The 27656-nt window shown below is 40.1% G+C and overlaps 1 protein-coding gene across 1 annotated transcript in view; it reads right to left on the bottom strand.

Annotated features, from left to right (window-relative positions):
* Positions 1–25787, bottom strand: part of SLC23A2 (solute carrier family 23 member 2) — a 147291-nt gene extending 121504 nt beyond the window's left edge. Inside the window, exon 1 of the mRNA XM_037811381.1 lies at positions 25687–25787. The gene's annotated coding sequence lies outside the window, so the exon portion shown is untranslated. The remainder of the gene's footprint in view (positions 1–25686) is intronic.
* Positions 25788–27656: the final 1869 nt, after the last annotated feature.

Here is a 27656-nt window from a genome sequence, read left to right as displayed (position 1 = left end):
CGCTCTCCCAGCCCGAGACCTCATGACTCCAAACCTCAACCTCCACAGCTCTGTCTTTGAGGAAATTTTTCCTTCAATTTGTTCCTTGTCTGTCTCCTCCAGTCCAGACCAGCAGTGGCTCCGTCTATAAAGATCTCACAAAAATTCTGTTGGCTTTGCATGAAACATGCAGGGGTCAAAGGCCTCAGACAATAGGACTTTCCACAAATCCTTTCTGGATAACTCCATCTCCAATCCTGCCTTGTACTGAAATGGTGGCTGGGTTCCATGTTTTGTTAAACCCTCAAGTTGGGCTGTAGCTTCTGGGGTTCCAATCTCTGGGAGCCCGGAATTTTCCAAATCCTCAGCTTCTGGTTTCTCTGAACCCAAGAGTTCAGTTCTAAGTTTATTTCTCTCCGCTCACATTTTACTATAAGCTGCAAGAAGCCACGCTATATCTACAACTTTTAGTTTCAAAATCTCATCAGCCAAGTATCCCAGCTCATCGCTCTCAAATTCTTCTTCCATCTGACACTGGGACTCAATTTTGCCAAATTGCCTGCCACTTTAAAACAAGGATCGCCTCCCTTCCAGTTTACAATGGCACTTTCAACATTTCTGTTCAAGGCCTCATCAGAAGTATCCTTAGAGTCCATGTGTCTACCATCAGTTTTTTCAAAGCAGTTTAGGCCTTTTCTATCAAGCTGCTCACAGTTCTTCCAGAGCCTTCCCCGTATCCATTTAAAAAGTCATTCCAACATGTTTGGTATTCGCAAACTCAGCAGCACCCCACTTCTCTGGTACCAAGATCTCTTCCAGTTTGCTAATGCTACCAGAATGCAAAACACCAGAAATGGACTGGCTTTATTTGGTTTATTTGGTTACATAGTTACAGTCTTAAGGCCATAAAGTAACCATCAACAAAGGGTACCTTCACTGGAGAAAGGCCATTGGCATCCGGAAAACCTCTGTTAGCTGGGAAGGCACATGGCTGCGTCTGTTTTCTCCCAGGATGCGTTTCAAAACGGTGTTCTCCAAAATGTCTGCATCAGCTTCCAATGGCCGTCTTCAAAATGTCTGTTTCAGCTACAACTAGCTGTGAGCTCCTTCTGTCTGAGCTTATACGGTGCTCCAGTAAACTAATCAAGGCCCACGCTGAATGGTCGGGGCCACACCTCCATGGCAATTATCCAACCAGAGTTATCACCTACAGTTGGGTGGGTCACATCTCCATGGACACTGAACCATAAGTTCCAACCCAATCCACACTAATACATCTCTCCCACAAGACTGCATTCAAGAATATGGCTTTTTCTGGGGGGCATAATATATACAAACCAGTAAAGAGGGGAAAAGGAGTATGAGATGTTCTTGGTGTTCTTTTTGCCTTTTATTTTTTATTCTTATTCTGATTCTTTCTGGTGTAAGAAAAATGTGCAAAAGTAGATTGAGGTGATGAATGCACAACTATATGATGGTACTGTGAACAGTTGATTATACCCCATGGATGACTGTATGGTATGTGAATTTATCTCAATAAAACTGAATTCAAAAAAAAAAAAAAAAAAGGAAATGATGCTTGACAACAGATCAAAGCCACATGAAGAAATAAGATCTCCAGTAAAGATAATGGCAAATATAAATGCCAGTTCTATTGTATTTTTGGTTTGTAACTCCACTTTTTACTTCCTACAGAATTTTAAAGGCAAATGCATAAAATGTAATGAGAAATTAGTGGTTTGGAACTCATAATGTATAAATATTTGTGACAAGAATTACATAAAGTTGTGGAGACAGAGAGGTATAGGGAAAAAAAATCTATGTATTCCATTGAAGTTAAGTTGGTATCTAAACAAACGAGAGTGTTATAGATTTAGGATATTAAATGTAAGCCTCAATGGTGTCTACAAAGAAAATATCAGAGAATGTGCAAATTCATAGAGAGAGAATTTAGAGTACAGGTTGCCAAGCACAGAGGGCAGGGAGTATGGGGAGTTAATGCATAGTGGGCACCAGGTTTCATTGTGGGGAGATGGGAAAGTTTAGTAATGGAAGATGATGAGGGTACCACAACGTAGTAATTGTGATTAACCCCACTGAAGAGTATGCTTGGGAGGGGTAGAGATTGGAAGGGAGTGTTTATTTATGTTGTATATACATTCCCACAATTGAAAAAAATACAGCAACCAGAGACAATGACAATTAAAGGCAATACACGATCTTGGACAGAATTTAATAAGGGAAGGTTCAAAAGGACATTACTGGAACATATGAAAAAACTGGAATATACACTGTAAGCTTTATATAAACAAATTGGAATACAGACTGTAAGCTTTATATGAAAGTTAAATTTCTTAACTTGATAACTGTACTTAAAGTGGTCACATAGTGAATATCCTTGTTTCTCAGGAAATGTACATGGAAATGCTACATGTTCAAGGAGCATGATGCATACAACCTACACCCAAGTGTTCAGAAATTGGATTATAGACAGATGAATAGAATGATCCAGCAAATGTAGCAAAATGTTAAAATTGGTGGATTTAGGCTTCTGGGGAGAGGAAAGGGTATGTTAAAGTTCTCTCAATAAACTCTGTATTATTTTTCAAAGTGTCTTGTAAGTTTTAAAGTATTTCAAAATAAAAATTAAAAAAATACTCAGATTGTGTCAAAAAATAAATGTCAACCCTCCAGACAGGTCTGCAGCAAAATGAATGGAAAACAAAGCAACATTAATAATGTTTTCCTATTATTATTTTTTAATGTCAGACAATGGAATTCCTGCCAGAAAGTACTAAATAGGTAAGAGGGTCATTTTCCATTGCTAAGGCATAAGATTCACAACACAAATATAACACTTATGTTCTAAACACTGTTTCACTGAAATAAAGCTATAATTGTTAGAAATGCAGAAGAAATGACCACCACTTTGTAAATATACCTATCTGTCACCAAGATCAAGGGGAGGCTGGGCGGGGGACACGGGGTGAAGCACAGGCTTGATGTCCACGTTTATTTTACTTTGTACTGACTAGAAAATCTGACCAATATAGTGAAAAAGGCTAATATAACAGACATCCAACTTTGCACCTCACACAACAGTTTCTTTTTCTTCAGCGGCTTAAAGAGCATTTGTGAAAACTGACCATCTATCACATGCCACAACAAAAATTTAAAACCCCTCAAAAAAGGGAACATATTTCTCCCTGTCCAACCACAATGCCAAAAAGAGGTAAAAAATAATTATCAAACGAATACCATAATGCCAAAATTTTAAAACTTTTTTCTCCCAAACTATCCTTGGGTCAAAGGTGAGAATGAAACAAAAAATAACTTTACAATTAAACAAGAAAGAAAAAAAGTTCTTTTAAAGATAAGTAACAAAATATCCTAAGAAAAATAAAAAGAAATTAGTGAGAGGGACAAAGAAAATTTGCTGGAAAAGAAGCAATAGAATTGGTGGTGCTGATAAATACATCCAAGAGGATAAACAGGCCTCCCAAGGCCTAGGCGGAGAAAACCTTTCCCCTCAAAAATACACAGGGCCTAGGCCGGTTCCCAGGCAAATAAATATCTCCAGATATCAAAACACAGTCACTTCACGTGCTACCCAGGCGACTACAAAGCACTGGAAAAGGATGAAGAGCTTGTCAGAACACTTCAGAAGTCTAGCACTACCCAGATATCAAATTTGACAAAGCACAAAAAGGAAAAAGCTAGTATAAGTCATGTCAAAAGGTAGGAGGGAAAATTGCAGTATCAACAGAAACCAAAAGAAGGCATTTGATAAGATAACAATATTTGAATAAAATTCTCAGCACATTAGAATATATTCTTCTAAAAACCCTCAATAAACAATGAGATACTTAATCTAGAAAACCATGAGGGGGCCCTTGAAAGTCAGGATCAGGAGAAGAAGGTCTGATTTAACCACCATTAGATAAGACTGTTCTGGAACATCTAACTAATGTAATAAAAAAAGATTCTGGAAGTTCAATTAACTAAAAAGAGAAAATGAGTTTTAAAAAGACAAACCATATTGTCTATAATAAAATGGTTTTTATTGCAAAAAAAAAAAAAAAAAAAAAAAAAAAACCAGAATAAATAAAATACTTCAGAAAGGCTGCAAGATACAAAATGAACATACCACATACACTGTATACACTGGCCTTAATTCATGATTCCTCCCTTTTTTAAAATATCATATACATACATGTGCTAGTGTGCAAAGAAAACAGAAGGCTATGCACTTAGTTTACCATGATAATCTCTATAAATGTGATTATAGATGTTTCTTCTTTGTGTTTATCTTTATTTTATAAGTTTTCCACACCCCCTGCCCTGCCCTGTCCCTTGGACAAACACAGAAAAAGTTTAATTCTTCAGAAATATTTATGCTATCAAAATATCTAATTTGATTAATGTAAACTCTAATTTGTTTTTCCTCTATGGACAAAATCTAAAATATTTTACAGCCTTACACTTTTGGTGATTGTCTCATTTGTCTTTCATAAATAAATGCTATATACTGTAAAACCAAGTAAAACAGCAAAAGAGACAGGATTATCAGCTGGACAAAGTCTACTCTGATTTTGTCATAAGAATCTGAAGGAAAATGTCTAGAAATGCTGAAAACCAAAGAATTAGCTAATAGCACCCTCTAGCGTTACAGTATTTAATTAAGAAATACTAAAATTGTAAAAAAAAATATTTTGGAAAATTTCAGACATTCACAAAAAGAATTAAACACATTCTAATTTCATATCCAACTTATTTCTGTTTACCTATTGTTTTCATTGATGTGACAACTTCTGTATTTCATTAGCAGAGGTAACAGAGACCACAGATGTCTCCAAGACCCCTTCTCTCCCATTTGGTTAATAACTCAATTAATAAAACCCTTGCCATTAGGCTGGGCATACATAACAACTAAAGTAAGACAAGATTTCCCAGCCTCCTTTATGGCCAGATGTGGCCACGTGACTAAGTTCTGTCCAATGGGATGTGAGTAAAAGCAAGCGTGCCCTCCCCTTCCCCTCTCCCTCTTCCCACTGGCTGCAGCAGCCTTCTTGGACCATATTAACGAATCAGTACTCTAGGAACTGTGAAACAATAAGAAAAAGGAGCTAGATTACATGAGAAAGAAGACTTTATTTTATTTTGGGTGTGTTTGAGTAGCCAAAACCATACCCTAAAAAAATCATGTGTGAAGAGAGAAAATCTGAAAAGAACACTGGCATGAAGCAATCCTATTTCAAATAACCCTAATTACTAAATTTTCAAAAGGAAATGATTCAGTATATATTTCAAACCTGGGGGCATAGGGAGTTGAATGTTACTTTCCTTCACAGGGACCAAATGAAAGGGCCACGATAAAGGGGAAAACATCTGAGTGAGATGAATAAATTCATTGTTCACCCTTGACTATCAGGGACTCACTGAGGAGGATCTTTAAGAGATAATAAAGGCTAGTCACTCATCCAATATCTCAAAGAACAATTCAGAATGTTTGCAGACAACAGATGCCAGGATTCTGGCAATGAGAGTAAAACAAATTTATCCAGCTCTCAAAATAAATCCATCGTGAAGACTACATCCTTCACTCTGAAGACTCTAGTGACAGTGTGTCCTGGCTAGTCGGGAAACTTAGCACTGAAGACCACACTCGGTGGTGTAAGTGAAGGAAAGTCATCAACCACTGAGCCACAAATGTCTTGCTTTGTAAAATAAGAGCGTTAGCCTACATCTGTGGTTTTCACACTTCTGTTTTTAGTAATGGAACAAGTATCCTCAAATTAAGAATTAATCAAGGCCTGAAAGGGGGAGAGGGGTCACAGGACACACAGGTAGATGGTGTCCTTTATTTTAAAAAAAAAAAAAAAAAAGTCCAACTTAGATCAAAGATTCCCTAATACGATGAACTTATCTCTCACTAAGAATATATATTCATCAATTTTCTAGCAGTTGCCTGCAAATGTTATGCTGGTTACCCCTAACAATTCTCTGATTTTGAATTTAAAAAAAAAAAAAAAAAAAAAAAAAAAAAATCACTCAAGACCAAGGAGGACACAAAGCAATTATTTAAATTATTTTAAAATAATGTGATTTTTAAATTGAATTCTTTGGATTAAAAAAAAAATCTATGACATACCTATTAAAGTGGCTAAAATAAAAAGAAAAAATGATGAGACAATATCAAGTGCTGACAAGGAGAGAGCAACTGGAACTCTTCACTTCTGGTGGGTATGTGAAATGGCACTACTACTTCAGAGAACAGTTTAGCCATTTCTTATAAAGTTAAACACACGCTTATCCTAAAATCCAGGAATACTACTCCTGGGTATCTACCCAGAGAAAGAAAACTCATGTTCATATAAAAACCTGTATGAAAATGTTTACAATGGATTTATAATGGCCCAAAACTGGAAACAACGTTCACCTATTATTAACTAGCGAATGGAAAAACAAACCGTGGCGCATCCATTTTAAGATGAGCTGTCACGTCATGCCCATCAGATAAGACCATAATTAACAGAACACATTGTGTTGGCAAATGTGCATTAACAGGGTTTCTCCTACCCTGTTGCCAGGAAAGTAAGCTGGTTCAAGTACTTGGGAGAACAATTTGGTGACATCTGGTAGATCGAAGATGTGTATGCACCATGATCCAGCAAGCCTCTTCTCAGCATACTCCACTCTCGAGAAACTCATCCAGGTGAGAATATTGTGTTCACACGGCACAATTTTTTTTTTTTTTAGATTTGTTTCATTTTAATTCATTATTTTTTTAATTAAATTCAGTTCTATTGAAATACATTCGCACACCATACAATCATCCATGGTATACAATCCACTGTCCACAGTATAACATAGTCATGCATTCATCACCACAATCTATCTCTGAACATTTTCCTTACATCAGAAAGAACCAGAACAAGAATAAAAAATAAAAGTGAAAAAAGAACACTCAAATCATCCCCCCATCCCACCCCATTTGTCCTTTAGTTTTTATCCCCATTTTTCTACTCATCCATACACTAGATAAAGGGGGTGTGATCCACAAGGTCTTCACAATCACACTGTCATCCCTTGTAATCTACATTATTATATAATTGCCTTCAGGAGTCCAGACTACTGGGTTGGAGTTTGGTAGTTTCAGGTATTTACTTCTAGCTATTCCAATACATTAAAACCTAAGAGGTGTTATCTATATAGTGCATAAGAATGTCCACCAGAGTGACCTCTCGACTCCATTTGAAATCTCTCAGCCACTGAAACTATTTCGTCTCATTTTGCATCCCCCTTTTGGTCAAGAAGATACTCTCAGTCCCACGATGCCGGGTCCACATTCATCCCCGGGAGTCATATTCTGCACTGCCAGGGAGATTTACAACCCTGGGAGTCGGGTCCCATGTAGCGGGGAGGGCAGCGAGTTCACCTGTCGGGATGGCTCAGAGAGAGAGAGGGCATATGACACAATTTTTAAACAGTACACAATCAACACATCAATAGAATATATTTAAGTTACATATGTTCAAACAGTCAAATAAAATAAAGAAGTCAAAATGAAGGAACTCTAGCTACTTGAGTCAACATGACTAAAACTGAAAACATTCTTGAGTGAATAAGGAGGTTGCAGAACACATACAATGCAAGATCTTTCATTTAGGGTTTTAAATCATGCAACCAATATTTTAGGTTAGTTTATAGATACATAAACATAATACAAAAGTAAAAACATGGACTGGGAAGTTACCTCTGGGGAAGGCAGAGAGAGGGAAAAGGATGAGATTAGGAAACGGTTTGTATACAAAGAGGTATTAAATATTACATTTTCTTAAAAAAAAAAAAATCTGAAGCAAAGAAAGCACAATGTTTAGATTTATTAGATCTGGGTATCTGATACCCAGTGAGTGTTCATTCATTAATTTTCTTTATATTTGAAGTTTCACAATTAAAAACAAGCCTTTAATCAAAGAATATCTTTAGAATACATTACACAAAAACTGGTAAAAGTGGCTGCCTTCTGGGACAGGATGTAGGATCAGAAAGGAGGGATGCGTACTTTCAGTGCCTGCACTCTATGCCACTGGATTTCATACCATGTGTATGAATTTTTTTTAATTAGAAATAAATTTATTCCTTCTTCACCTCCAACCCCACTTCCCCCTGAAAAAAAAAAAAGTATATATACATATATATATACACATATATATATATGTATATATAAAGTGTTTTCAATGAAGATAAGGAAGCGCCACTGAAGACAACAGGGATTCCAGCCCTGACTGCCATGAATGAGCTTGACCATCTTGGGCCACACCATATCTAAACTTCTATCTTCTATGAAAATGCAAAATGCAAAAACGCAGATTTTATAACTACACCCCAGGGAGCAATGAGCAGTTTTCCCATAACCGTGGTAGAAAAACTTTTAGAATTTGTTACAACAGGTCCACATCGATCATATGTGGTGATTGCCTCATCTCCTGTCTGGAATAAAGTGGATAGATATGGATATAGATAGTTACCATTACTCAATAAACAGTGAGGGAGGAGGACAGGAAGTGGAAGGACTGCTTATCTGATGACTTTTATTTTCTTTGTGAACGACGAGGTAGAGGTCACAGTTGACAGCAAGGAAGCCAAGGATGGGATGGGATGGAAATGACTGTGGGGGAACGGAAAGGCTGACTAAAAGGACTGGCATTTAAAAAAAAAAAAAAAAAAAAAAAATCAAGGGTCCAGCTTGTGCCCAGAGCCCATAAATGTGTAGTGGAGAAAGTCATCACATTATCTGGCTTCTCTCCAGCAGAGTTCAACAGACACAGAATAATTAGAATAATTAGAGTGGGACTGAGCCACTGAGGGAGCCTGGTAAATTCCAGGTACAGAGGAAGGTAATAGAGATGCTGGTAAGATGGCAGCTACAGTAATAAATGTGGAGTCCATGGCAGGTTAAAAGGGTCATGAAAGCAGGAGAAGCCAGAGAGGACCACAGGGTCAAGGAATAAGGTCCGCTGCAGGAGAACAAATGAGAGCTATGAAAGACAGGATGTACTCAGAGAGGAAAATCTCCAAGCTTAAAATTCCAAAAGCAAGGCACTTCTGGGAGATGACAAGGTCCAGGAAGAGCTGAAGTGAGGGGGAAGCACAACTCCCTGGAAAAGAAAAGGCAAAGGGACAGGGAGGTTTGGAGGCCACATGAGCCATCAACTTCCAGACACCATCCAAGATGATATTAGAAGACACAACAGAGAGGAAAGTAGCAAGCCAGGAGCAGACTTTCTCAAAGGACATAAAGAAGTGCCAAGAAGTTGGAAGATGACGGTGAAGAGGATGAAGGGAGGGTGGTATCACAGGCTGCTGCAGACTTCAAAACTAACAGATAATGGTGAGTTAAGGCTGTAGAACACAGCCCACTATTCTCTCTACCTGGCATGCTGCGAGACCTGGAAAATTCCTATTCATATTTCAGCTCTCAGTTTGGATATTAAATGTTCAGCAAATCTTTTCCCCTCAAATTCCAAATCAAATCGTTCACTGCACACTCTGTTGTTTCTCCAAAGCAATGACCTTAAGTCATGCCAAGTATCCCTCCAACTTCTTAAGTTTAAGCAGCTTTCTGAATTTATATGGTTCCTAAGTTTTGGCTAACAAAAAATGAGTTTGCAGAGTGAGGGCAGTACCACCTGGAAACAGCCAGCAAGCCACCGGGGCAGGGAGGCAGGTTCTCTGGCATACTAGCTTCAGAACAACTTAGCTGCACAAACTTAAAACTCATCCACCTGGCTGTAAGAATTCCTAATATTGTCAAGATTCCTTTTTTATTTTAATGTGTTTCTCACTACATGGCTGGTGGGAGTATAATTAATTTGCAAGCTTTCCTGTAAAAAATGTGAAAAATCCAAGAGTATAAAGTTAAAATATATCATTTATAATTCACTCATCAAATCATAAAATTACTAAACAATTTTTAATGTCCCTTTAGCAAGCAGGAACTTTGATTTACTGCTAGTGAGAGTAATCATTGGCATAACATTTCTAGAAGGTAATTTAACAACAAATCAAAAGTTCTAAAAATGTATATATCCTTTAACCAAAAAGCCTACACTTATAGGAGGGAATTCATCCTAACAAAATAATTTTAAGAGGCTCAAGTTTTTCATTATGAGAGTGTCTAATAAAACAGTGCTTAGAGTAATCAAAATGGGGAAGGGGGAACACATGATGACCTTAATGTCTAAAAAGAGAGGATAATTAAATTGTGGCACATTCTTATAACAGAACATCTCAAGCCAAGGAATAAATGAATTAACATCTAGAAATACTGCCTATCAATCCAATTTACTTGTTGAACTAGTTCAGAAGCATTTTCCAAGCAATGGGAAACTTCTAAATTTGACAGGAAAAAAAAATGAGAATGGGGAAGTTGCTAGAAGCATCACTCAACTATGAGTATGTATTATTACACAGTCCCTGAAATGGAAGTGACTTACACTATGAAATTCTAAAAAATCCAAATGCTTAGAAGTTGGAAACATTACTCAGTGGTACACAAAGCAGTGTGGGTTTACAGCTGTGCTGCTCAATGCCCTATGTGGCAACTGGGCATGTGAAATATTCTAAGTCCAACTTAGGTGTGCTGTAAGTGCAAAATACACACCAGAGCACCTATGAAAAAAAAAGAATGTAAAACATCTCCACAGTGATTTTTGTATTGATTATGTGTTGAAAGGCTATCCAATTAGTTTTACCTCTTTTTACTTTTTTTAATGTAGCTACTAAAAAACTACGTACATGGCTCCTATTATAAATTTATAGGAAGTCTGAAGAACATGAATACCAGGGAGAGAGAAAAGTAAATGCTGTTTCAGAGCACATAACCATGTTGATCATGACCAGACTCCATCCCGAAAGCGGATAAGCTTCTGATGCTTAGATTTTACAAACACACACATGCACAGGCATGGCCTTGTATCTCAGTTCAAACATCAAAACAAACGTTATATTAATATCCTGCACAATCAGCTGCAGCTTGCACCATGATGGAGGGAAGCAGATGCCATAATCTAATTTCTCAGAGTCACAGCACTGGAAGAAGGAGGCAGGAAGCCAGATGTGGGACAGGCCAAAGCTAAATGCATGTGCTAATAACTCACACAGCTGTAAAGTCAGGGGGAGTCAGGGGTTCTTAGCTAGAAGGCCAGAACCAGCACAGGACATCTAAATAGAACATAGGGCCCATCCAAGGGTAAACAGTTCTCAAATCCAGAAGGGCTTTATTTATAAACACCAAATTGCAGGATCTGGTTTTGGATGACAAACTTAAAACTAAATATCTGGATTTCAAAAGAATATCTTTAGAAGGAATGGGACAAAGTTATTGATGAGATGTTTTCATGCCAAAAGCAGTCAGCAAACGACTTAGAAAATTTGCAAACAGGTGATCGTAATCCAAGACTAATACGCTGATTTTAAAACATGTCCAAATGAAAAGGCCAGAGTTTGCTAATCTGCTTGGAATCGTAACGATTACACAACTACTCCATCTTCCTTCCTTATCTTCTTATGTAGACCATCTGTTGACACAGGTTTTTGAAACTACCCAATTTCTCAGGCAAATATTTAATTCTCTTGTTGCTATTGATCAAACTATAAAACCAACATTTGAGACCTGACGTCAAAAGCACAGTCTATAAACCAAAAACACCAATTACCAGAAATTAGCTGCCAAAAAGATAGAAATCTCTCCTGGTTGTGCAAAGTTTTTGATCAAGTTTATACCCAAGTGCCTTAGTCAGCAGTAGTTCTTTCAACCTCTAAAATGTTCCTGAATCAGAACCCAATGCTCAGTCTGCAGGCTCTAGGCACTGAGCAAAGCTGGTGCTCTCAGCTACAAAAGCCCAGGCCCTGACCTGTCACCTGCATGTTCTTGACAACAAAGAGGGAAGATCCTAGAGAGCCTTTTTTCCCCACTCAGTTTACCAAGATTTTAATAGTTTAGGATCTTTACTGACAAATTCAAAGACATGGAATAAACCTACCATTCAACTACCTTCCTGAACCCTACAATGTCTGAGCACTGAGATGGAAACGGAGGGATGGAATGGAATAAACCTCTAACTTGGAAGTTAACTAGGAGAAACTAACGAATAAGCAAAGAAACACATTATCGAACTGTGCACCACAAATCACGAGGATCCTGAGGCTCAGAGAAACAGGAACTTAGAAGGCTTGAGATGGTCAGAGATGACTTTTGGGAAGTGGCCTTCGCGCTCTGCCTTGAAAGATGGAGCGAGTCCCAAGACAGTGGCCACCACAGCAGTCCAGAGGTGGGCAGGAGCGTGAGGACAGCCCAGGACACTGAGCACATCAGTGTACCCACACCACACAGGGTGAAGGAGGGAAGAACATCCCTCCCATCCGTCCCACGGGCAAAAGTGCCTCAAAAGTCAAAAGTAAATGCAATACTACTTTATGAAACTTTGAGTTTCTGAGCAGGTGACAAGAGCAGAAATGGCCCACCAGAGAATGAATCCAAAGATGGCAGATCAAGCCACTGTGTAACTCCAAGTATAAGGGTCTAGCAATTAAGACAATGGGCAAAAAGGATGGCTGGAGAAAGTAATTTTAAAGGAAAAAAAAAAATAGTTGAAGACCTGGTGTCAAAGATGACACCTTGGAGAACACGGGTATCTCTCTGAGAAATAATTAAGGACACAGGCTTGAGGAGGAAAATGAGGTAGGGGTGGACATGTTGACATTGAGTTGGTGGCAGTGCATTCATTTGATGAGTGCTTCCCAACAACCATCAGAACTGTAAGAAGCTTGATGAAAGAACAAAGTAGAGAAAGGGATTTGTGAATTGAGACATAAAGGTAAGAGCCGAAACCCTGACAATTGGGAAACCATTCATTTTGTGGTACTCCCCAGACTGGCTCCCCATACCTCCATCATCATTAATAAATGTTACTTTTAAGAAGGTAAAGCATGCAATGTGATGATGTTGGCTTAAAAATACATATATACAGAGAAAACAAAGAGTGGAAAGAAACCCACAAAAATGTTCATAGTGCTGTCACTAAAAATGGTAGGACCAAGGAGAATATTTTCACCTTTCGAATTTTTGGAATTTTCCAAGTTCGCTGTTTTCATTTGTTTGTTTTGTTTTGTTTTTATGACTAGTAAGCATACACTGCTTTTATTAGAGAATGAAAATAAAATATTTTTAAAAAGGAATAATCTTTGGCTCTCAGGGATGAGCTTAGCCCTGGCATCATGGGATCGAGCAAGCCTTCTTGGACCAATAAGGGGAAGAGAAATGAAACAAAAGAAAGTTTCAGTGGCTGAGAGATTTCAAATGGAGTTGAGAGGTCATTCTGCAGGTTATTTTTATGTGGTATATAGATAACCGTTTTTAGTGTATTGGTATATAGCTAGAAATACCTGAAACTGATGAACTGCAACCCAGTAGCCTTGATTCTTGAAGACAACTGTGTAACTATATAACTTACGCTGTGTGACTGTGTGATTGTGAAAACCTTGTGGCTCTCACTCCCTTTATCCAGTGTATGGACAGATGAGTAGGAAAATGAGGACAAAAAGTAAATGAATAATAGGGAGGGATGGGATATATGGGATGTTCTGCATGCTCTTTTTTACTTTAATTTTTATCCTTATTTTTTGTGTGTGGTAATAAAAACGTTCAAAAATTGAACGTGGTGATGGTTGCACAACTATATAATGGTACTGTGAACAACTGACTATACACCGTGGATGACTGCATGGTTTGTGAATATATCTCAATAAAATTGAATTAAAAAAAAAAATAATGATCCCCTCTGCATTTGTGAAAACAGAGCTATACACCTAAAGAGTGACTTTTATTGTACATAATTTAAATAAATATATCAATATATTTTACACCCATCATATTGAATAAATTTAGTTTTAACATAGTAAATTTACAAACTGTGATTAGACTATGCATGGAGAAGTTGCTAGTTTTCCTTTTCTAAAACATATTTTGCATACAAGGCAAAAAAAAAAAAAAGGTCATTTTACCCAAAATTAAAACTTCAAGAACATAAATCTATTTTAAGCTAAGTTTATTAAAAGTTTACCAGTCAGAAGAAAGGCACAAAAGCAACATCCATCAAGGTAAACTAGTGGAAAAGAGGAAAAACAGGAAGAATATGAAAAAGTCAAAGAAGCTTTAAAAGAAGGGCCTACTGTATGTTAAATAAACTATAATAATGTATATTGTCCTTTGAAAAATGCAGGGTACACAAGTTGAATAGTATGGTCCCATTTTTATTCAAAACATAATTGAAAGAACTGTCTAAGTGTGGGAAGTATAAGAGTTACATAACTTTTGCAATTTGCTTTAGACAACTCGGTTGAAATTATTTTCTAACATGAACATGCTTCTTTTGTAAATTTTTTCAATACACACACACACACATATACAAGTAAATATTAATTTAAAAGAAAAAGTTCCATGAGGGCAAAGTTACAAATCAATAAAATGTCATTTTTAGCTTCGAATCACAAAAAAATGCCAAGAGCATAAGTACGGGGACCCCATGAAGACTTAGTTTTGCAAAGTGTTTTTAAGCTGATTGGGAAGATGAGATTTTGGAATGACTAGCTTTCCATTCCACTGAATAAATATCTGAGACCAAAACAGATACTTATTTAAATGTTGGCTGCAGTGTTTTGTGATCCTACTCTGATTTGCAGTATAATAGCGTCACAAGCTAAATCTTCAGAAGGAATTTTGTCTCAGAACATGCTTCTTGTCTATTTGGAAGCAAATGTGTCTTTCCAATCATGAGATTGACCAACAAAAAATAAAGTTATTTCTTAATCTAAAAACTTATTTGTCAAATCAAAGAACTGGGTCAGAAGTTATAATAATGGGAAAATATGTTTTTTTGAGAAAGGGGTAAACAAAGCAGGAGGAACGGCTCTGTAAACAAGGACAAGGCTGAGTGGTCAGTGAGCATCCTTGAACTTCCGGTCATGGACCAGTGGGACAGCCCTCCCCTACACAGGCTCCACCAGTCTGGAAGAATGAAAAACTTACCCTTTGGATGCAGGCTATGGGGCTCAACAAGAGGAGAAGGGGAAGCATGGCCAGCACAATGTCACACCAAGACTTTCCTCCCATAAAAGCCGTGCAAAAAAACACTCACAATATTTCAATATTTGTTTTTTTAATTGGGGTTTATAAAAGTAATATACTGTATTATTTTTGCAACTGTCCTGTAAAGTTTGAGATTATTTCAAAATAAAAAGTTTAAAACAAAAGAAAACAAACAACAAAAAGAAAGTTAATATCCTACGGTTTCTAGACTTTGATTTCATAGAGAAAAAATTCACCAAAAAATGGGGAGGGGGGTGATACACAATTGTTGTCTCCATATTTTACCATATGGTTTAATATCTACCACCAACTTTTTTAAATGCAATTTTATTGAGATATATTCACACATACAGTCATCCACAGTGTTCAATCAATTGTTCACAGTACCATCATATAGTTGTGCATTCATCACCACAATCAATTTTTGAATATTTTCGTTACTCCAAAAAAATACAAATAAAAAATAAAAGTAAAAACGAACACCCAAAACATCCCATCCCCCCTATTCTTCATTTAATTTTCGTCCCCATTTTTCTACTCATCTATCCATACACTGGATAAAGGGAGTGTGAGCCACAAGATTTTCACAATCACACAGTCACACTGTACCACCAACTCTTGCCATCATTTCCTTAAAAAGGGATGTTGATGCATCAAAATCATGAGGCAGATAACCCCAGAGCCAATACCCTCAGAAGCCAGAAACTTCAAGGTGCTAAATCATTATATCAGTTCAGCAGATGCAAAAAAGGCTGACAGGAAACCCACTAATTTAAAAAGAAAATCTTTTCAATTAAAAGTAAAAGGATACTTCCTCAACATAACAAAGAACATCTTCTGAAAAAAAAGGGGACAAATAAAAAACACCAGGTACATGTCATGCTTTTCAATTTAGTTTGTACTTCTTAAAGAACTTACAAAAGAAGCGCATTACTTGAAAATCTTGATGAAATGGGCAATTTTTTTTTTTAAGAAAACGATTTTTTGAAAATCTGAATAATTAAAGAATGGAAATAATTACAAAAATCAAAAACCTAACCTTGAAAAAGGTTCTAGGCTTAGACAAATTCAAAGACCCATTGTTTCTTAACCTTCTCCTTACAAAGTGAGAAATGGGAAAGTTTCCTAATTCCTTCTGGGAAAACCAACAAAAACTGACAAAGCCCAAGAGAAGAAAGCTGTATGTCAATTCATTTGCCATGCCTAGATTTTTTTTTTTCCCAACTTTCAAAAATTTGAGGTGCAAAGACAGACATCTGGTTTCAATCTTCTTTTCTTTGATGCATTTCTCTACAGTTCTTTCTTTTACGACCTGCAAGTGCCTTTTGCCTATTTTTTCACTAGGTGTTTGCTTTCTTATATCATTTCCAAGAGCTCCTTGTAAATTAAGAACATTAACCCTTTGTCGTATTGCAAATATTTTCCCAGAAATAGTAAATGATTGCGTTTCCTTGTTTGTATTGCTTAAAGTATGATTAGGAAGAAAAGTTTAAGATTTGTAAGTACATACACAAAATAGGTCATTAAAAATAATTTTGATGGGGGACAAGGGGAACAGGATATTTTGGGTTCTCTTTTCTTTTTGCTTCCTGGAATAATGAAAATGTTTGAAAACTGTGGTGATGAACGTACAATTATGTGATGATACTGTATGCCACTGATTGTATACTTTGGATGGATTGTATGGTGTATGCATATATCTCAATAAAACGGCATTAAAAATAATTTTGCCACATGCTTATTTACAACTATTTTTTAAAAAATTAAAGATGCCTTTCCTCCACTGAGCATTTTAATCCCATGTTACACACAGGTCAACAAGCATACAATTCAAGAAGAATGGGGCTTTACCCATCCTCCTAATTATATGAGGATCTAATAATGAATGCTTGCTTGATTTATATTATTGGCAAAATGATGCAGTTAAAAACATAGCCCAATGACAATTATCGGTGATAAAAAGTCATCCTTGGCTAATACAAACAGTTGCATTTTTTTCCTTTAATAATCTGTTTCTTAGCACTTGAACAAGCACTGTCAAACTTCAACTAACTCGAAAAGCTTAAGCTAACCCCCAAACTTCCTAAAACCTTTCAAAAATGACTAGTAATGATCATGATGAGGTAACGGGCTCAGGTCAGAATTTTGAACACAGAATGAGGGAAGACCTGGGCAGTTGTTCTTTCTCCCTGGAGGTGTCCCAGCACTCTGTGCTCAACAAAGAAGGGTGGAATGAACAAACAAAAATCCCACTGTCCCCCCTCCACTGGCAATGGAGGGCAAAGAGGTGAAACAGACTCAGAAATGGAGGCAGTAAGAGAACCAGAACTGGCCTGTTCCCATTTCTCATTAGAGACTGTCAAGAGGAAAATAATGCCAACATATGTGCAGTGGGCGGTTAGTCAAGCCAGTTAGTGCCTACTCCGTGCTGTGTCATGGCGGACGCTGGGAAACTACAAACATTATCCAAGTCCTGTATACAACCTCAAGGACTCAGCAGGATTAACGAGCCTCAAGACCAAGATAGGATGACTGTTCCAGAGACCAGGAATATAAAGTGAAGGCACACTCAGTGTGTCAAGAGGCAGGCGCAAAAAGGAGAACTTCAACAGCATCCAAGCAGGTTGGCCAGAGGGAAGGAAACAGAATAAAATTGGTATTACCAGCATATTCAGTTTCTTTTCATGAGGGCTAAAGAACAGAGGAAGAGATAAACAAGGATCCACAAATCTTTGAGGGAAGAACATTTTCAAAGGAAGAGTGTGCGTCAGAATCCTTTGCACAGAAGATGCAAGCAGCTGCAGGACGTGACAGCGTGGGACAGAAAACAGAAACCCTTGTGATAAGGCTGAAGGGAAGATATCTCTTGTTTAATTCCTTGTGGCAAGAAATTTGAAATCATCCTCAAATCAGCAAACAAACTGAATTTATATGGAGAAATACCACAGTATTCTGTGGGATGAATTCTACAAAGAATTTTTGTGGAATTCCAGGGTCAATGCCAGAGTGACAAGCTTTGGTTCATTTAAAAAAAAAAAAAAAAAAACTAGCTATGATATTGTAATTTAGTGGAAAAACACATTTAGAATAGGGTGCTTCTTTAGCATCATTAAAGATGTATACAATCAAGAAAAATGATCACTATCATATTAAACAATGCATTAAGAAAAAGACATTCATGACTATAGAAAGGAAAACAGAACACCAAACTAATCATTTGCAGTGACTATGATTGGCTATGTAAGAAACTCAAGAGAATCAACTGAAAAATAAGAACTGGTGACAGGGTTGGTTTGATTAGGTGATACAGCAGAATAGGGCTATTTCATTTGCCTCATGGGCACACAAAAAGACTGCATTTCCTAGTCCCCCTGCAACTAGGACAAGACCAACAGACGGGGAGAAAATACGACTACTTCCAAGCTTGGCCAAAAAACCCTTCTGCGTACAATATTCCACGGCATCCTGTTAGTCAGTTGTATTAGAGGATGGAAGAAGCCTAGAATCCCAAGTCATCACTTAGAGAAGCACCATCTTGAAAAATGTGAACAAGAGGTGCACTTTTATTTCATTAGGCCATAGATTTTAGTGAGCATTAACAACCCTGACTAACACAGGTGGTCAGTTATAAGACATAGAGACAGCAAGCAGTACACTTCCTTCACACTAGATCTGTATCAGGAAATAGCGTGTGAGGGGGAGAGATCTTCAGAAAGATATTCTTTCTGAATAGCAAGTATTTTAAAATAAAGAGCAATAAAGAAATCTAAAGAGCATGTATTAGGAAAACTAGAAAACTTGGATAAAATCTGCATAACACAAGAGACATACTCTGTGGACAGAACAATTCAATATTATAAGAAAGACATGTTTCCACAGAATAGCTTATACTTTTAATGAAATTTCCTATTAAAAGTATTTTGAAGCTATAAATTAAAAAGTACTGGGAATAAAGTTGAGCATTGTCACTACTAGATAATAAAGCCTACCACAAAACGATTATAATGATTAAAATAGTAGAGTTGTGGCAAAAGAATAGACAGAAATGGAATAAAACTGTTGGGTTCACAGCAGCTCTAAAGAAAGCAGTATATGACTGAGGCATGTACTTATGAGAAAAGGCTAAATTAATGAATAAATGGTGCTGGGATAACTAAACTAGGGGAAAAAATAATCCTTACTTCATACCACACCACACTACAAATATTAGATTAATTACAGTCAAATATATAAAAATGAAACCAAAGAACTAAGATGAAATAAGATCTTAGAGTAGAAAAGGTATGCTAAAAAATTTTCATATTTGAATATATAATATCAAACTTCAAAATATCCAAACCACACTTAAAATTCAAAGCATAGAACAAATATTTGTAACTTAAGACAAAACTGAAAATCTTAGCATATTTCTCATACAGGATGAAGATAAGAGTCAAACACAACAGATCAAGTAGCATTCATTTTACTCAAAGATTAAGGAGGAAAAATGTTTCATATTAACACAAGCACCAAGGTTTCTAGAATAGAATACAAATTCACACATTTTTAGATAAAACAGAATACTGAGAAGAAGTGTTATACTCTAACACTATGAAATATGCATATATTCCTCCATACTACACATTTATGGAATAAATTTGCAAAGCAATGTCTTAAGATATAAAGAGCTCTTCGTAATTAATAAGAAAAATATGAACTCAAAGAAAATTTTTACCACTGATCACAGATACATATCTTACTGTAAAGTGGGGATCAGCAAACTTTCCAATAGAGGAAATACTTGAGGCTTGCAGACCATATGGTCTCTTGAATGGACATGGCTGTGTCCCAATAAAACTTTATTTACAAATATAGGCAGCAGCACCATCATCACCTGGGAACTTATCAGACTTGCAAATTCTGGCCTCCCCCCAGACCTTCTGAATAAGAAACTCTAAAGTTGGAAACTCAGCATTTTAAACAAAGAAGAGCTTGTAGTTAAACCCTCAGCCAGCTGATTTGCCTTTGGAAGACAGCAAAGGATTTTAGCCAAATCAAATTTGAGGCTGAAATCCCAACTAAGTAGAATGTATCAGAAATAGTGTTTCCCCTGTAAAGGCCAGGACACAGCAGTGCTCTTGGTCAGAAGCAGGTGGAGACCACCACCCGTCAGAGTCTAGGAAGACATCTATGATGAAATGACGGTCCAAAATGGAAAAGTTAATTCAAAATGAATTAAACTAGGCTGGTGGTAGGTACGTATTCACTTGAACAAAGGAAGACAGTATAAAAAGAAATGAGTATGTATATGTTGGAAAGGTTCCTACAGGAACAAATGCAGGAAACTAATAGAAAGAATTAAAGCGGGGGGGGGGGGGGGGGGGGGGGGGATGGGATGGGGTTGTTAGTGCATAAAGGAAAACCCTGTAGTCAGGAATGAACAAGCCACACATGGCAAAGGTGGGAGAGACAACAAGATGGGTTCTTGCCTTCATCCTCAGCCTCTTTTCAGTGTACCTGCCACTCTGTCCCCGAGAGTGTAATGAAATACACATCTGACTAAGTCATCCCCCTTCTGAGACTCTCTTGGTGGATTCCAGACAAAATTCAAATCCCATAATATAGTGTCAAAGGACCTTTATGCTCTGCAAACCCTTCCCACCTCATCCCCTATTGTATCCTCAGCCTCCAACCTACCACCGCACCTTTGTGTTCATGCTGTTCCCTCTGCCTAGAATGGCATTCCCACCTTTTCCCATCCAACCCTACCTTCAATCCCAAATCCTTGAAAAGCAGATTGAAACATGGTGAGGCGTGATTACAGTCTAACTTCAAGCTTGGCAATCAGACCCACCTGGGGTCAAATCCTGGCTCTGCACTTGGTGGAACAAAGACTTTGGGCAAGGAGCTCCCCTCCCCGCCAACCTCAGCATGCTTGGCAGTAAAATGGGAATAAAAATCCCTGTCTCACAAGGTGCTGCGAATTAAACGTTAATGACCAGAGAAAGTCCTCAGCAGAGTATGTGCCACTCAGCTGACCTCTTCTAAACCAACAAGAACTTAGAAATGCCGAGTTTTAGGTAAGACCTGGGAATAACCTTCAGCCATTGAGTAGCCAGCTACACAGTTTAGGTGCATCAAGACCAGAATTCAAGTCCCAGGAGTCAATCTGGAGAGCTACCTGCTCTCCAGTTGCTTCTTAGATAAAATGCAGATCAGAAGCACCTTGCCCGGCAGGTATGAGGACAGCGATAATCTTCCAGCACCACCAATGCTATCACTAGTGTATCGGCCCCAGGCAAACTGACTTTCTTGGGTCCCTGCTATTGCTTGGACAGGCTCCTAGAGAGGAGTAGTACCTCTTTCAAATTCTGCATTGCATACGACCTGGAAGATGGGGGATTCAACTCTGTAAGAGTTGGCTGAACCTCCAGCCAGGCACTCAATGAGATGCCCAACAGCAGTGGATGCAAGGAAACGAATGATCAGCTACTTTGGGCAAAACCTTTGGAAAGAACATAAACGAAAGTTTGTTTTCCTGAACACTGAACAGAGAAAGCTGTGGTTTGGGCAGCCAGGCAAGCGGAAGCCCAAGGCAGCCCCAACCTCCTCACTGGAGGGTGAAGCCGAAGAACAACTGAGGATGCAGAAAAACAATGACTAAGGAAGAATAATGGTCAAACACATGGCCAATAGGAAGAAGCTGCAAGCTGGAACGTAAAGTTGCTGAGTTACTAAATTCACAGCTATGAGAACACTTGACTTAACTTCTGAATATGATCCTCTGATTATAATGCATTCATTACATGCTTGAATACTCAGATATTTCTTTATATGGTGGATAAGTAAAATATATCTACCACGCTTTCTGGGATTTAGGGAATTTTCAGAGGTCATTTTTTTTTTAACAACTCAGATTTCTGCCTTCTGCGTTTTCTTTAAATTCCAGACCTCCATAAGATGCAACCCTATTGAAGTTGTGCAAAAGATGAAATACCTTCATGGAGTGAATTTCCATGGAAGGCCTTAGAGGCCTAGACCTGAAGGCACAGCTTTGTCTGAGGTCCAGAGGCGGCCAGGGGAGAAAATTAAGAATGAGAAATTCACCAAGAAGATGTACATCTCCAACAAGGACCATCTCCCAAACATCCACCACCACCTTTCCAGCTCCATTTGGGTGTCTCCAGTTGGCACATTAACATGCCCTAAACCAGCTCCTCTGGCATCTTAGTTAATGGTCACTTTCTTTCTAGGTGCTCAGTCCAGAAAGCTTGGAATCCCCCCTTAATTCTCTCACCCCCCACATTTGGTCATCATCAAATTCCATCAATCCTACCCTCAGAATCTGACCACTTCCCTGCCCCCAATCCCCAACACACTGTTCTGACCCACTGCTCTTGGTCCAGGGCCAGCCTTCTAGCTGGTCTCCCCACAGCTCTGTCCTGCTCCCTCCCCTTCAATCTATTAGCAAACAGCAACAGCCAGCAAAGCTAAGTCAGCCCTCATCCCTCCTCTGCTTAAAACTCTCCAGTGGCCCCGCCTCTCTTGGTAAAATCCACAGGCCTTACTGTGTTCCACTTGACCTTAAAAGATCTGGCCTTCTGACCCCTATTGTCTCTCTGACCTCGAATCTGAATTCTCTCCTCTCTGTCTCAGGGCCTTTGCATCTACTGTTCCCTTTCAGGAAGGCTCTTTCCCCAGTCAGTTCACATCTTTACTGCCCCTGTCTACACTCCCTAAAATTTCAGCCCCTGCCTCACTCAACATTTAACATCCACACTCCTACCTTCTTCTTCCTCATGGCATGAAGTCTTGGTTGCCGGCACCCCCAGTAAGCTTCACTGCAGCATTCCCAGCACCAAGAGCACTGCCTCGCACAACAGACACTCAATCAAGGTGCTAAATGTGTGAAAGGCCTATGAAAAGTATAAGCTGCAAGCCAACAACCTAGAACCGGTGACAAAATAAGAGGCTAGAAATAGCAAAGCCAGGGAGAAAATGAGAAGAGGGCCAAGGAGGCAACAGAGGGCTCATTTAAGCACTGCGGCAGTAACGCACAGCTTAACCTGGGGCAGCAATGTTCTCTGATAAAAGACTAAAAGAAAGGCCAGACACATGGCCCTGCGAGGAGAGAATAACTAGAACAGCAGGGTGTGAAAATGAATTAATGAGGTTATCCGGCAACGGGAACTGGCTGATGCCGGAGTTTTACGGGCAACGCCTGGAAAGAGGTCAGAGAAGGACTGTAAAATATTAAATTTAAAATGCCTAAGAGTTAAATAAAAGTAAGTTTTTTTAAAAAAGCTTTCAATTACAAGTATAAAGCACTGTATAACTACAAATTAATATGGCTTGGGGGGCCATATGGGAACTCTGTACTTTCCACATGATTTTTCTGTAAACCGACAATTGTTCTAAAAAAATAAAGCCTAAAACAAATTGTGTGTGTGTGTATGTGTGTGTGTATAAATTCCTTTAACCAAAATGGGGAAATTCCTCAAGCTACCAGGGTACCAGAAATTGGACCACTGCTGGATCCCAGGTTTTTCTTTAGAGGCACTGAAGAGGGTGGCAATGGTCTACTCAGGATTTCCAATATCTCACAAAGTAGACCTTAGGCTTTTTGAGGGCAGGGGCTGGGTTTTAGCCACCAATGATTTGTTCAACAGCACTTGGCACCAAATGAATGGATGGACAGATGGATGGAGACAGAGGGCCACATGAGCTCACCCCTAAGGACACAGCTCATTTTTGCTAGACTTCGCAACATAAATTTCCATTAGACTTTGCAACACAAATGTGATAAGCAGTAATGGCATGAAACCCAGCAACCACCTGTAACATATTCTAGCCAGGTACTTCAAAAAGCATTTTTTAAACAAACCTGGATTAACTAACTGTGCCACAGTCCGAAAACACAACTGCCATGCAAGAACATGGGGAGAAACAAAACAAAACAAAAATAGGTCAATATGAAAAGTTCTTGAAATATCTATTTTCTTAAAAATCACTCCCCACTCCAAATAAAGAAACCAAAAGAGAAATGACCTAGTATTCAAAGAAAGAAGTCACTCACCATTTTGACAAAGGAAATAGTCTGGAAAACAGATACCTCATGCTCAAGCTGTCAGGTGAAACAGGTAGCTGGACAGACACCTCTGCTGCCTCCTTTCAACAGGTGTGCCAGAGGGCTTACAGTGCATGCCCAATGCTGGCCTTTCAAAAGATGGGGTCCCCAAAGCTATTAAATTTTGGATGAGTGAAAAGAGAACAGTAGTAATCTGTTCACAAGTGACCCTGAGAGAATCACCCATAAATATGTACAGAATTCCAAACGTTTGAGCTGAAAGGGCCCTATATAAATCACACACCAGTGTCAAGGACCTTCACACACCAGCCAGGGAAAGTCATGTGAAAAAGGTGAAAAGGCAGGCACAGACAACTGGAAGCGAGGCAGCTTGAGGCCCCAACCCAATAGCAGTGAAATACAAAACATAAAAATAAAAAAGCTCTAGCCACCCCCTGATTCTCCTCTCCCTTTCGAGAGGGAAGAAATTGGGCTGCAGGAGGTCACATGGCCAATCAATGACAGCTCAAACCAGACTAGGGACTCCCGGTCCCGTTTCCTCACACATCCCTGGCCTCCTCTGCACACCGGTGACCTGAATGTCATCAGAGACAGCATCTTCAACCTCCCTTCTCCCAGCGCTGCAAAAATAAAACAAGTAACAGCTACTGCAAATGCCCCAGACCCAAATCCCTCATGGGTGACTGTCTTCCACATCTGCAGCTGCTCTCATTTACCCTCCGCCCTGACAATCAAGAATTTCCCATCAATCATACTTAAAACCTCCAGCCTGTAGGCCCGAGAGCCCATCCAATGGAGCACCTAGGACCAAAGGAAAGGGAAAATGATGTGCCCTTAAAGTGGTCACACTCGAAGATGTCCATTTCTCTTCCCAGAAAGGTAGTGACAAGGAGGACCCGTGACCCCCGGGGGTCAGACCACAGGAAAGGGCCTTGGGGTCGGAGCAGCCGCTTCTAAAATTATTTGGCGCAGCCTTTGTAGGAGGGAAATGAGCAAGACAGGCACCCCCACTACCCGCCCCCTCTTGAGAGACCTGAATTCCAGGGGGCGAGGGAATGTGGACGCGCACCTCCTGGAAAAGGGTGAGGGGCGAGCTACCCTAGGACGCGCGCACCTAGCGCCCGGGAGGAGGCGGCGAAGGGCAGGGCGGCCCGGGGGTCCCCACTTGCCTCCCCGCTGCGCGGCCTGAGGGCCGGAGCTCGCACGGGACGCAGGGTGGGCGCTCAGGGGACTGATCCGGCCTGGAAGGGCGCAAGGGCTGAGGGCCGCCGGACATCCGCGCGCCCGGGAGCCAGAGAGGCCCCGCAAGGCTGGCACCCGAGAGAGGGGTCGGGATGGAGGAATGGGGGGCGCAGGCCGCTCCAGGAACCGGTGACAGCGCGCGGGGGCCGTGCCAGGCCAGCCTCGTGGGTGCCACGAGCACCTCTCGGTCCGGCGGGGAAGGTGCGGTCCGCGGGCCAGACGAGGGGCGCGGCGGCCCGGCTCTCACCTGGCAGCAGCTCGCTGGGCTCCCGTCTTGCCGCCGCGCCTCGGAGCCGCAGTGCCCGCCGCCACCGCCGGCTCCGGTCCCCGCGACAGCCGCCTGCAAAATGGCGCCGCGCAGGGGCGGGCCGGGGGCGGGGAGCAGCGGAGCCGCCCGCCCCCGCGCCGGCCTGGGGCCCACCTCCCTCTCCGCCCCGACCCCGGCCCTCGGGCCTCCCCGCAAGGGAGGGGCTGGACCTTCTTACACCAAAGCACTCCCCGAAGCATCTGCGGCTACCCTCCCAGCCGTGCCCCACACCCGGCATCGTTCTCTGCTCCCCCCCACCACCACGTTCCTTTTCTTTCCCTCCCCTGCTAGAAAGATCTTCCCCCCTCCTCGTCCCTTTCCGTCACACCTGCTCCTGGGACCCACCTGGGAAGCAGAGCGCTCGCCCACGAGACTTCCCCTCCAGGTACACCCTTTTACCCTCGCTTGACCCTGAGCTCTGTTATCGCTCCCTGCTGATAATCAAGCAGTTTGCAGGGCATTGGCCTTAATGGGTTGGATATTTTTAAATAATCTCACCGTTCCTCTAGTTAGGCCGTCAGGTTTTTGAACTTACTGAACATGAGGTCCTCCGGACACCAAGCAGACAAGGTCGTGTAGAGCAAGGCTTTTCACACCCGAATCCCCTACGGATCGCGTTTAAATGCGCGTTCTAATTTGGTGGGTCTGAGGTGCAGCCGGAGATTTTTGTATTTGTAACAAGCCCCGAATGGGTGCCTGGGCCCAAGAGAAATGCCCTTGGGCGGCGCTGGGAACCGCCAGACTGTAATGTAAATGAATGGCTCTTAGTCTTCAGCGTACACCAGAATCACCTGGAAGGCTTTATTAAGATGCAGATTGCTGGGCCCCACCCTCAGAATTGCTGAGGCAAGAGGTTTGGGGTGAGGCCAGAGAATTTGCATTTCTGATAAGTTCTTAAGTGATGTTGAAGTCTGGGGGGAATGATGGGGTCTGGGAACCACGCTTTGAGAGCTACTGCTGAAGACCATCTGAATACATGGCAAAAAAAAGAAAAATCTAATAATTAGCGATTTCCTAGCAGCTTCTATCTTGCCACTAGCCACTGTCAAGATTGCTATTACTAACAGAATAATTACAGAGTAATTCCCGGAAAAATTTGAGAGCGGTGGACGGAGTTTGACTTTACATGGCAAGGAGCAGATTCTGTCATCAGAATTTGCTGCATGTGTTATGCAGTTTGGCACACTCACTCAATGTCACAGGCATCACACATCTCGATGGAGAATGGGTGACACCAGCAACTGTGGAAATTTTATAAAATTCTTTTATGTGCCCTTGTCTTTGAGAACCAAAAATGTATCACCCCATATACGTCTCTAATAACTTGTATTTTTAAAATATAAAAGTTGGCGTGTAAAATTCAGTACACTGTGGAAGGTCAGGTGTTTTGATCCCCAATGAAGGTGAAGAAAATAGGAATGAAAATTCTGTGACCAGCAAAGAGAAAAGCTCACACTTCCTTCCCCCTACATCTATTATCCCCACCATCCTTCTATAGCAGTGAGAGAGTTTTTTGATTCAACCTTTTTATTTTATTTTATTTTATTTGAGTAGTATGTGGAATCTTCTGGAATAGAAGAAGTGGAGCTCCAAGTTCAAGGCACCCTGAGCTTTTAAATTTATCCCTTCCTCATTTTCATTCCATAAACTACTGGATCTTCAGTGGCTCCCTCTCTCTCTCCCTACACGTTTACAGTTTTTCTCTATTCTAAAAAAATCTCCCACAGTCCCAACCTCCCAACCCTTCCTGCCTCTCTTTCACTCCCTTCCATCCCTCCTCAGGCACTGTCACTCCTGCTTTCTCAGACGTCAACAGTGACCTTCTAATTGCCAAATCCAATTGCCTGTTACAGAGCACAGTCTAGTAATTGCTCTGTCCTTTTTGAAACTCATTTCTTGAGATAATACCA

Source organism: Choloepus didactylus, chromosome 19, assembly GCF_015220235.1.
Source record: "Choloepus didactylus isolate mChoDid1 chromosome 19, mChoDid1.pri, whole genome shotgun sequence".
NCBI lineage: Eukaryota > Metazoa > Chordata > Mammalia > Pilosa > Megalonychidae > Choloepus > Choloepus didactylus.
This window is presented reverse-complemented; position numbering and strand designations above follow the sequence as displayed.